Below are 12,776 nucleotides of genomic sequence, written 5' to 3' on the forward strand. Positions count from 1 at the left end.
CTTGATGAAAAGTTAAAGAAAAGATACAAGAAAAAAAATCAAACGAGTGAAAGGGTTAGACCCTTACGAGCACACAGACAAAAGACGTTAACGTGCTGCCCAACTTTCACCACGCTCAGATTTATAATTATACGGTTCTTAGAGTGAGTGCATACACTCATGAACGGATGGGTACAGGACCTTGAAATGCACAGTGTAGAACGAAAGACCATCGTACGAACAAAGGTAAGTTTACCAGTCTCACAAATCGTCTTCATAAATACACATTTGTTAACCGTTTATTAATAGGACCTTTGAGCTCAACGGTAATTAATTAGTAATAATTTCTGGTACGCATTACAGAAATGTAGCAGTGACAATAATATCGTATGCTGTAATCATACTGGGCAATTAGTGATACAAAAAAAAATGTTTTATGCTGTTTATCCTGTGAATAAAAGTATATGTTTTTGTCAATGTACCATGGTAATAACAGAAGTGAAACGCAATATTGTGTCAGGACAATTCACTATTTATGCACAATAAACAAAGGAGCATAGCGCCACAATTTCTGTTCAGCGCCAGACTTGCTTGTAACCTATATCACCAATTATGTTATGAAAAATGACATATTAACTACTACAAAACACTGACCTTTGTGGGAATGCTTGGAGCAGACAAACATGTGAGCTGGAGTGTTGCTCCAGAGTGTTGCTCCGGCTCTTTGTTACTTTGGAAACATGGCTTGAACAATTTCTCTTCAACGACGTAATCCGATAAAAACCGATCTCTTTACCCGTCGGCTTCCCGTGGCTGTCATGCAACCGACTATTGCAGTTAATAATACAACAGCTTCTTTAATATCACCAACCATTCCCATATTATTGCAGTGTATCCATATAAATGGCCCACACTGTAGTTGTATAGAGATTGAACATGTGACGTCATTAAGGGGTAAAACCGCAAAAGATTCTGGGAACTCGTGGCAAGCGGTACTAGCGCACGCAGGCTTTCAATTGAAATCAGTTAGTCAGGCATAAAAAGAAACACAAAAAATGGCAAGAGGCTGTTGTATTATTATTATTATTATTTGTTGCATCATATTGCTGTAATTGTTATATATATATATATATATATATATATATATATATATATATATATATATATATAAATAAAAAGAAGGCATCGGTGGGCAAGAGACGAAAAACAGGGCGTTGTTGGAATGCTACTATGCAAGTAACCCCGGCGGAAGGGGCTACATGAATAGGATGAGGGACCTATGGATTCTTCGATACCCAACATCCACAATGACGGCGAAACAACTAGTAGCTCAGTGTTCCAACATTCGAAAGAAGGGACTGCTCTCACAGCTAGAGATTGACGAGGTACAACACAAATGCTACGGCAAGGAGGAGTCAGGACGCCAGGTCAGGGGGGAGATATCATCACCCCCACCCGAGATTGGGTACATAGCCCCAAGTGCGATAGGAGAAGGATCGTTGAGTGCGAGAGGAACTGACCTGAAAAATAGGATCATGGCCAAGCTTGAAACCTGGATCCCCCGTAGCCGGTTACCAAGATTACGTGAAGTTCCCTCAGAAGGTCTGCTAGATGATGTTAATGCAGCACTACGGGCAATACCTACAACCACGATTACCGACACTAACAAGCTGATCTACAAAACGGCAACAGTGATCAGTGAGATGCTTGGCTACAAGTTGAACAGCGACAAGGGGCAGTACCCTCCATGGAGAAGGAGGCTAGAGGGCAAGATCAAAGTAGCACGGAGGGAGGTTAGCCAACTAACGGAGTTGCAGAAAGGTGCGACAAATAAGGTGCCTAAGAAATACAGCAAGCTGTCCATACCTGAGGCCTTGGAAACTGCCAAGCAAAGACTCACAGCCTTGGCCAGCCGCTTGAGGAGGTACACCAGAGAGATAGAAGGCAGGAGAATAAACCAGCTGTTCTCCACAGAACCAGCAAAGGTGTACTCTCAGTGGCAAGGGAACAATAAGAGAACAGCACCACCAAGGCTGGAGACGGAGCAATACTGGAAGAGCATATGGGAGAAGGATGCAACCCATAATGGCAATGCTCAGTGGCTAGAGGATCTGAGGGCTGAACACAGCGACCTCCCTGAACAGGGTCCAGTAACCATCACAGTGGTAGATATCCAAGAAAGGGTCTCCAGTATGAAGAGTTGGACAGCACCAGGGCCCGACATGGTTCACGCCTACTGGCTGAAGAAGCTGACTGCACTCCACGAGCGTCTGGCAGCACAAATGAACCAGCTGCTAGTTAACGAGAGACACCCGGAATGGCTAACTGAAGGCCGGACGGTCCTGATCCCCAAGGACCCCAAGAAGGGACCGGTCCCCTCCAACTACCGACCAATAACCTGCCTCAGTACTACATGGAAGCTCCTGTCAGGCATCATATCGGCTAAGATGAACAGGCACATGGGTCAATACATGAGCGGGACACAGAAAGGAATTGGCAAGAATACCAGAGGCGCAAAACACCAGCTACTGGTAGACAGAACAATCAGCCGAGACTGCAAGACCAGACTGACCAACCTGTGCACTGCCTGGATTGATTACAAGAAGGCCTATGACTCAATGCCCCACAGCTGGATACTGGAATGCCTAGAATTGTACAAGATCAATGGGACCCTAAGAGCCTTCATCAGGAACTCAATGGGGATGTGGCGTACAACACTAGAGGCCAACTCCAAGCCCATAGCACAAGTCACCATCAAGTGCGGGATCTACCAAGGAGATGCTCTGTCCCCACTGCTGTTCTGCATAGGCCTGAACCCCCTCAGTGAGATCATTAACAAGACTGGCTACGGATACCAACTACAGAACGGAGCAGTTGTCAGCCACCTCCTGTACATGGATGACATCAAGCTGTATGCCAAGAGTGAACGAGACATCGATTCACTGATCCACACTACCAGGCTATACAGCAATGACATTGGAATGTCGTTCGGACTGGAGAAGTGTAGTCGGATGGTAACAAAGAGAGGGAAGGTAGTCAGAACTGAGGGGATTGAACTACCAGAAGGCAACATTGCAGACATAGAGGACAGTTACAAGTACTTGGGGATCCCACAGGCGAATGGGAACCATGAAGAGGCCGCTAGAAAAGCTGCAACCACCAAGTACCTGCAGAGGGTCAGGCAAGTCCTGAGGAGTCAGCTGAATGGTAAGAACAAGATCCGGGCCATCAACACGTACGCCCTGCCCATGATCAGGTACCCTGCTGGGGTAATAGGCTGGCCAAAGGAGGAGATAGAAGCCACTGACATAAAGACAAGAAAGCTCCTTACCATGCATGGAGGGTTTCACCCCAAATCCAGCACCCTGAGGCTGTACGCTAAGCGGAAGGAAGGGGGCCGGGGACTGGTGAGTGTCAGCACCACAGTCCAGGATGAGACAACGAACATCCAAGAATACATTAGGAAGATGGCCCCAACTGACCGAGTGCTCAGTGAATACCTCAGGCAGCAGAAACCCAAGAAAGAGGAGGGAGACGAGGAACCATCATGGAAGGACAGGCCCCTGCACGGTATGTACCACCGGCAGATAGAGGAGGTGGCTGATATCCAGAAATCCTACCAGTGGCTGGACAAAGCTGGACTGAAAGACAGCACAGAGGCACTAATCATGGCAGCACAAGAACAAGCTCTGAGCACAAGATCCATAGAGGCTGGGGTCTATCACACCAGGCAAGACCCCAGGTGCAGGCTGTGTAAAGATGCCCCAGAGACAATCCAGCACATAACAGCAGGGTGCAAGATGCTAGCAGGCAAGGCATACATGGAAGGCCATAACCAAGTGGCCATAGTGTACAGGAACATCTGTGCCGAGTATAACCTGGAAGTCCCGAGGTCAAAATGGGAGATGCCCCCAAGGGTGGTGGAGAATGACCGAGCTAAGATCCTGTGGGACTTCCAGATACAGACGGACAAAATGGTGGTGGCTAACCAACCGGACATAGTGGTGGTAGACAAACAGAAGAAGACGGCCGTAGTGATCGATGTAGCGGTTCCGAATGACAGCAATATCAGGAAGAAGGAACATGAGAAGCTGGAGAAATACCAAGGGCTCAGAGAAGAGCTCGAGAGGATGTGGAGGGTGAAGGTAACGGTGGTCCCCGTGGTAATCGGAGCACTAGGTGCGGTGACTCCCAAGCTAGGCGAGTGGCTCCAGCAGATCCCAGGAACAACATCGGAGATCTCTGTCCAGAAGAGCGCAGTCCTGGGAACAGCTAAGATACTGCGCAGGACCCTCAAGCTCCCAGGCCTCTGGTAGAGGACCCGAGCTTGAAGGATAAACCGCCCGCAGGGGCGTGCTGGGTGTTTTATATATATATACATATATATATATATATATATATATATATATATATATATATATATATATATATACTGTCAAAGATACTTGTCTGTCAGTGAAGATATAAAGTTATAATAAACAAAGATCAATGCAACTTATTTGACACAGAGTTTAAGTTCACTGCTGTAATAACTAATAATGATTAATATAGAAATAACTTTATATTTACATTACCAAAGTGAGATGACTTTAGTCTCCTGAACAACATTAGCTAATTGTTATTTACTAGCTCATCTTAAAATGACTGTTCAGTAGAAAAATGAAGCCCAACAATCATGTTTTTACAGTCTCACGGTCTCAGCATCAGATACTCAAAAAAATCAAACAAAGATAAAATTAAAACAAATAGATGAAGAAGAAAAAATTCTCCTTCATTTCTGTCAAACAATGCTGCATGAAACCTTTCCAGCAGTTAGTATCATAAGCTGTCCAGGTTTGTGTGTCTATCAAAACACTTTTTACAAATCCTGCTGGAATTTGTCAGGTTACAGCTGCAGTCAAAGCACGATGGAAATAAGTGAACAAGCAAGCAAACGCTCAGCTTCTCATGCTGAGCTAATGATTAGTTGGTGTTGGTTTCCTCTCACTCTTCTTTTAATGTGTTCACAATTAGGGCTGGGCTATATCATACCATTCACGGTATGATAATACGGTATTATTCATGATAATACCGTGAATGGTAATACCGTAATACCGTGAATGGGCAACGATAGGAAAATGACATATCGCAATAGAATATGGATAAAACGCGCATGCGCAGTGCCTTTGTTTACATACGTACATGGCTGCGACGCAGAATGAGAAGAGCGAAAGTAGATCATTAAATGAAACAGATGAACCAGAATTGGTTTGTAAAAATGCTGCAACTTCAGTGGTGTGGAACTGGTTTGGCTTTCGTCCATCAGATACACAACAAAGCACTATTTTTGGTAGAGCATGCTAGCGGCCGTCGTTATTACCGTGTTGTTTGGAAAATACGCCACACTTAAAATCAATCCTTTGATTTTTCTGAAAATCGACAGTGCCCTTTATAATCCCGTGTGCCTTATGTATGAATTCTGGTTGTGTTTACTGACCTCGAAACGATTTTATGTGGTACACGGTGTTCGAAAATCTGTCAAATGTTTAGTACGACTTTGCTAAGCTACGAAGCCGCACTGCTTGATGGATTGTGGGAACATTATGGCTATCGTAGGAAGGAGCCTCGCGGAGTGATACGTACTGTGCTTCAACATAATATTACCGTATTGTGTGTGTATAACCTCTTTTTAAGTTTTGTGGATATTATACATGGTTATGCTGAGGATATGTCAGCCAATTTCCAATGGAAATGTCTTTTGGTTAAACTGTCAGCAAGGAATTTGCACTGTTACATTTTTATATAACTTAAATGCACATAAAAAAACAGCTGCTTGTTTAAGTGAAAATACATTGATGGGGTTTTTTGCACTAATAAAGTTGTGGAGTTGTAAAGTATTTTGTCTAGTGTCAATTATATCGTTATCGCAAATTTTCAAATGTATATCGTGATAAATATTTTTGGTCATATCGCCCTGCTCTATTCACAATAAACTCTTAACGGACCGAGAAGAGCAACAGAAGAGCCCATTCAGGAGCTGTTGAAGTTCTTCACGGATTTTTGATGGGAGCGACCAGGCGGATAATTTTATTTCCAAAATCAGACATCTTTATTAGCGCTGGAAGAAAATGAAATACAGATGCATCTGTAGATCATCCTATGAAGTCCTATTCTAAAGGCTGATTTCCCTCTCCCAGGCTTGTACCTGTGGCTTCATGTCCTGGGGGTTGGTTGTTCTCCTGCCCTGCACCCCATCCTTTTGTTCTTACCCTCTAGCAACCGTCATATTCTAACGTTGCAAGCAATCACAAACTCTACAGTCTGTCTAACTCCAATGTATACGAAGCAATCTATTATTCTCAACAGAGATAAACTCAGCATAAACTGAACCCACATTAAAGTTAGCTCCGTGCTTACCTTTAGATGAGCTCACAAACCGAGAGAGACTCCTTGATGAAGCTTAAAGTCTTTCCAAACAGGAAACAGATCAGGTAGCAGAGACCCACGTGGTTCACGCTGATCCCAGCTAGGATCCAGGAGACAAGGGTGTGCAGATCGATGCAGATATCGATCCAAACGTTGGTAGTGGTATATGTTCCTGTACGTTTACTACTTTACTCCCGTTTCATGAAAAAGCAGCTCTCTCTGCTCGACTCCTCTCCTGCACACACACTTTGCTCCGCCCCCTTTATTTGGCTCCGCTGTGATTTGTTGCTGTGCGATCACGTGACTCAGCTAAACAACGTAACCACGTGGGGTATTTCAAAATTAGGGCCTATCTCCTTTTCCTAAACTCTTTTCCGTGGCTCGAGGAAAACGTCATCGTGGGAAGGAGAATTGCTAAGGACTCAGGGAAAGAGAGGAGCGGTGCTGAGAATTGGAACAGCCTTACACTCGTCTCTCTGTAACAACGTGACACCGGATGTCCGCCTGTTGAAACTACAGAAGATGGCAAGGGCGTAGGCTGTGTCCCAATTCAGGGTCTGCACGCTTGAAGTACGCGCTCTACGCGCACTACGTACGGCGCGTACTATAAGTACGAGAAGTGCGGAAGTGAGAGGCTTGTGAAATGGGCTTTGTCGCGCTGTTAGGGTTGCCTAGCAACCATGATACTAACCGCGAGACACGTTACATACAGCATTGTTTGATAGAAATGAAGGAGAAAAATGTTTTGTTGGTCATTCATTTTTGTCATGACATCACTTTGATTAATTGAGTATCTGAGGCTGAGACCACGGGACTGTAAAACATGATTGTTGGGCTTCATTTCTGTGCTGAACAGTCATTTAAGATTAGTTAGTAAATAACAATTAGTTAATGTTGTTCATGAGACTAAAGTCATCTCACTGTGGCAATGTAAATATAATATGGCCAATATTATAGTATTGTCAGTTTATTATGATATATATCTATATCTACACATATATCTATATATATATATCTATCTCTATATATATATATATCTATCTATCTCTCTCTCTCTCTCTCTCTCTCTCTCTCTATATATATATATATATATATATATATATATATGTATATATATATATATATATATATATACATATCTATATATATATATATATATATATATATATATATATATATATATATATATATATATATATATACATATCTATATATATATATATATATATATATATATATATATATATATATATATATATATATATATATATATATATATATATATATACATATATATATATATATATATATATACACATATACATATATCACTGACTTTCAGCTTGTTGTGTTTGTGGATATATAACTGACTTTAATTATTAAACATTCGCACATAAATAAGTGACATCATATTCAGTACTTTTGACAGTTCACTCTTCGGCCGCTCCATCTTATTAGGGAAATTCCAAATACATAAATGTAAATTTCAAAACTCAACCCCATCATTTAATTTGTTTTTGATTGAAATTGAATATTACTTAAAATCTCTTAAATTAACTTCCAATAAAAAAGGTTTATCATTGATTGAAATTCATTCAGAAATGTTTAACGAATGAGCTGTCACAACTTTCAAGTACAAAGTTGTTATGAAGTCTGTCACATCCCCCCCCCTTTTTTTTTTCTTTTTTCTCCTTTATTTATTTATCCTTCTTATTTCATTGTACTGTATATTGTTACTCTTATTTGCCTTGTATGTCTACTGTACAAACTAAACTGGAATGACTGACTGTTCGCTTTATGATTTCAATAAAGTTTGGAAAAAAAAAAACCTCTTCGGCCGCTCCTTTCTGCCGTATTTTGCGGCAAAATTATCCACACCCACCGCCGCACTATGAATTGTGGGATATATGGGACCACGAAGCATGCACCGGACCACGCTTGATATTTGGGGAAATCGACGGCGCATTTGGAGTATGCATTTGAAGTATGCATTTGAAGTACACTTCGAATTGGGACAGCCGTCGTCGCATGGCGATGACGTAATCGCACTTAAAATGCGTACTTCAAGCGTGCAGACCCTGAATTGGGACACAGCCGTAGATTTGGTTTTGGCATTGGTGGGGACAGATGATTCAACCACCAATCCCTGCACTATTTCTTTTTTTTCTTTTTCCCCCCTTTTTGTCTTTGCTTCTTGATAAAAAAAAAGGAGAAATATACTTGCCTACATATGCTATTCTACATGCTTTTAAACCATTTAAAATTACAATTCATATATTTTACATTTGAATTATCCCATATGGAAAAGAAATAGTAAAAACTTATATGTGATTACTCATGAAAGTGGCCACTTTCATGAGTAAATCATATAAGGCTGGACTTCTTTAAGTTACTTTCAAGTAACTTAAAGAAGTCCAGACGCTTTTCTTTGCAAGCTCCTTTGACTGTAAGATTTATGAGTTTCATGCTTTCATAGTGGTCCTTGGGAGAGCTTGACATTTTTTATCAGGTGGTCCACACTGTAAAAAGTTTGAGAAACACTGATAAGCGTATATGTGTGCTTTTGGAAAACATTTAAAGCTGCAGTACAGAATCTTTGAAACAAGCTTAAAACATTTTTAGAATATCAACAGAGTACTCTGGTTCTCTCTACAGCTCCTCACTCCACCAGGGCTGTTTGGCACTTTCTGATAGTGTGCAAATGTGATGTACGTACTGCGGCAGTCATACAGACACCTGGACGGTCCAAAAGTTGGCCTACCTATTACTGGCTGAGGTTTTAGTAGAGTTGTGGCTGAACCACATAAAAATATATCATTAATTTTAATCTCCCCAATCAATTATAATGTTATACGAGTATGAGTAAATCTGTTTTTTTTTCCTCTTTGTCAGTTTAACAGTTTCTGTTTTGCCTGTCACTGTTCCCTGTCCGTTTTCTTACCTGGTTCTTCCTGACCTTGCAGTTTCTCCTCACGTTCCCCTCTTTCCTCTCTCCTTCTTCAGACTGACAATCATACACAAATAGATTGTATTCAATTAGATGAAAAATTAAATTAATATAAAAAATACTATTAAGATCATGTTACAAGTTCAAAATTGGGGATGGAGACAAGAGAAAAAAACCACAATAACAACACTGGTCCGGCCGGGTTAAGTCAAACGATGATTTTAATGATCACACACGTGGCAGATGGACACTGTATGCAGACAGCCTCAGATCTCAAAATGGTGGAGCATTGATCAAACTCTTATAGCCTCTAGTGGCCCCCACCTTATCATAAAAGCCTAAACATTCACATGCTTTCTCTCACACGGCGCCTAAGCTACGACCTTGGCTCCCCGTTTATCTGCTCCTGCTGAGATGGGGCAGAAAACTCCAGCATGTTCCGTTCTCTTCTAATCCGACAAATAAGGCGATGACTTTCTGCAAACAGTATTTCTTATAACATCATAAAACAATATCATTCATCCACAATAAATCAGCAGTCTAATGTAATGCAAATCAGTTTAACTAACGCAATAGTTATCAGCTTCTTCTAATTCAGGAGAATAATGCAAACTAAAACTACATAATAATTCACAATCTTTAATTAGGGGTATAACATGGCATAAAATAATATTATAATCTAACAATCACTAACAAATATAAAAATATAGTCCAAACAGGTAAGGTGTAATTGTATTATCAGCCATAGTGCTTGGTCTGTTTGTCCGATGTAAATCAATTGCAGTTAGAGGCTACATTAATTTCCCCTCTGTAAGCACTTATTGAAATTATCTGAGCATTACAAGTACATATTTGCTTACTCTGTATGCTCAAATGTGACCCGTTATAGCCAACAGAAAAAAAGCGGAGGCCCGAAAAACAGGTGGGGGTCCTCCACCACCACCACTCACAGAGGCTGAGCAGTTGGCTTCCACATTTGTGATAATGTTGGCAGCATCACATATGATCTTCACAGTGCAGAGAACACAAATTAGCATCCATTACTATAATGAAATAATTTGTTAGTTTGAAATGCTACAGGGAACTATGTACCTGTACATTAATGCTGTGGAAAGACTTCCTGTTCACATAGTCTCCTTCATTTACTGAAGGAGCAATGACTGGAATGTGAGTGCCATCTATACAGCCAATCACGCCTGGGAACCGTGAGAATAAATGTAAAATTTAAGTAGTAGTTCAAATATCACCACATCATGAATTAAGTTTCGTTCATCCTGATACCTGCAATTTTGTGGAATCCCTCTTTGATAAATCTTGTGGGTCTATGACCGGGGAACACCACAGACGAGTACAGGAGACGTTTCAGTGCAACTGTAACATTCCTGACTGCCCGACAGACGGTAGCCTTGGAAACGTGCTCAGCGTCACCAATATTATACAGAAAGCTCCCGTTTGCAAAAAACCGAAGTGCAATACAAATAATATGTACAGAACTGAGAGAATGTCCGCGATGTGTCACATGAGCAATATTAGGCCTGAGGATGTTATTCAAATAAATTATAGATTGTGCTGAAAAACGGTAACGTTCACACAGGAGATCATCAGGAAATGATAAAATGTCCGAACGCGCTCTAATCACTCTCTCCCGGCGGAGAGCTCTGCGGAGAATTTGGGCTTCAACATCTACTGGCTCTTCAAGGAAGGAGCATGCCATGTCTGACACTTCCTACAGTCAGGTTTCTGACAAAGAGGCGGAGAAGGTCAGGGTTAGTTGAAGTAAACCTGCTAGGGGCAGTGGCGTGTCCAGCGGGGTGGCCTGGGGGTGCACAGGCCACCCCCCCAACCAGACCGGCCACCCCAGGTGCCACCCCAAAGGCAAAACAATAAAATTCAATCAAATATCAAATGTCCGATTATGTTTTCACGGTGAAGCTCAGATATCCGAGTGTAAGTGAATGCAGCATCGGCTTCTGTGCTATGTGCATCACGTTAGCAAAGGTAGGAGAGCCAAGCACGAAAGACGGCACTGCAGGAAACAATTTTTCGGTGAAAGAAAATGAGGACAGAATAAATGTCCCGGTAAGTAATATTAAGTTTGTTGAGTTTAGTAAACTTCGGTGAAATTAGAATACCAAGGAAAAAATAACACTTAAAGAATTATTGCAGCCATGGAATATATCAGACAGTATGCTACTGAGGGCAGCTAACATAAGAGTTATGAGTTATAAGATATAATCTAAGTCGTAACATTGCTGTATGGAGTTGCAGGTTAACATAACTGGACTGGCCATCGGGCATACCGGGCATATGCCCGGTGACTTATTTTTTATTTATTTTTGTAAGGGCATGAACAATGAGAGGTGGTGGATTGGCCAGATGCAGGTCGATGTGTAAAAATAACTCAGGTGTTTGGTGGTGGCTATGGCGGGGCTTCCGCAGAGGCCAGCAGGTGGATGAGGGAAGGGGAGGCAGGAGAAGAGACCCGAGGCATCCGCCGGTCCTAGTGTCAGGTGAACTGAACTTCAGGTAAGAAGTTATGACCTGCAGTCTATCTGGGTCAGATATAAACCAAGTTTAGGTGGAGTTTATTTTCGTTGTGCTGACTTTTTACCGTCAGTTGCAATAACTCATACTGCGTTCTAGCCAGCTTGACGGAGTTTTTATACAGCTGGGTGGGTGCTATGATGTTACTGATAGTGAACTTTATTTTATTCATAAGGTTAGTTAGTAGAGTTGCCAACGGCTCCTTAAAAAATGGAATGGTCCCTCAATCAGAGAAAATATTACACGTTTCGTATTGAGCTGAGAAGAGACGCAGTTTGTCCCGAACTTTAGCTAGAATGGAAAAAGACACAAAGCTGGAGTTATTCTGTGTTTACGCTGCACAGCTGTCTCTTCTTCTCTCATTCTCCCCCTCCCTCTCCTGTTTCTACTTCAATCATGAAACTGATCAATGATCAGCTGATCGGCTTTTCTCTCTTGTTTATTTATCGCCCACTTTGCACCAGAAAGAGAAAACCAGCGGATGTCGCGCTAAACAACAGCAGCACGTTTAAGCTTGATCAGCTGTTGTTAGAATTTATTTAATATTAATTTTTAATATCAGCTGATGTTTGCTGGAGCCACAGCTGTAAAGCTGCTGGTCATGATGTCAGTTTGGATATGTGGTGAGAGGGAAACATGAAGATGAAACCAGGAGATGTCCTTACTGAATCATCAGAGCTGTGATGGAGAAACAGGTTTACCTTTTAGGTGACATGAATGAGTTGAAGGGAAGTTATGAACTGTTTCTGAGAGAAAAATAACACCAGGATCCTTTTCTAAGTAGCTGACAGCTGGTAACTGTGCAGGGGCGGGTCTAGCAAAGTGTTGCCAGGGGGGCAGGTAGGGCATTAACAGGGAGAGGTGGGGCACAAAGAAATACTTTTCTTTCTTATTCTCATTT

The 12,776-nt window shown here is 41.7% G+C and overlaps 1 protein-coding gene across 1 annotated transcript in view; it reads right to left on the reverse strand.

Annotated features, from left to right (window-relative positions):
- Positions 1-6,480, reverse strand: part of LOC113010598 (zinc finger protein 235-like) — a gene marked incomplete at its 3' end in the record, with an annotated part of 10,723 nt that extends 4,243 nt beyond the window's left edge. The window contains exon 1 of the mRNA XM_026149744.1: positions 6,376-6,480. The remainder of the gene's footprint in view (positions 1-6,375) is intronic.
- Positions 6,481-12,776: the final 6,296 nt, after the last annotated feature.

The sequence above is a fragment of the Astatotilapia calliptera genome, chromosome 3 (genome assembly GCF_900246225.1).
Source record: "Astatotilapia calliptera chromosome 3, fAstCal1.2, whole genome shotgun sequence".
In the NCBI taxonomy this organism is placed as follows: Eukaryota; Metazoa; Chordata; class Actinopteri; order Cichliformes; family Cichlidae; genus Astatotilapia; species Astatotilapia calliptera.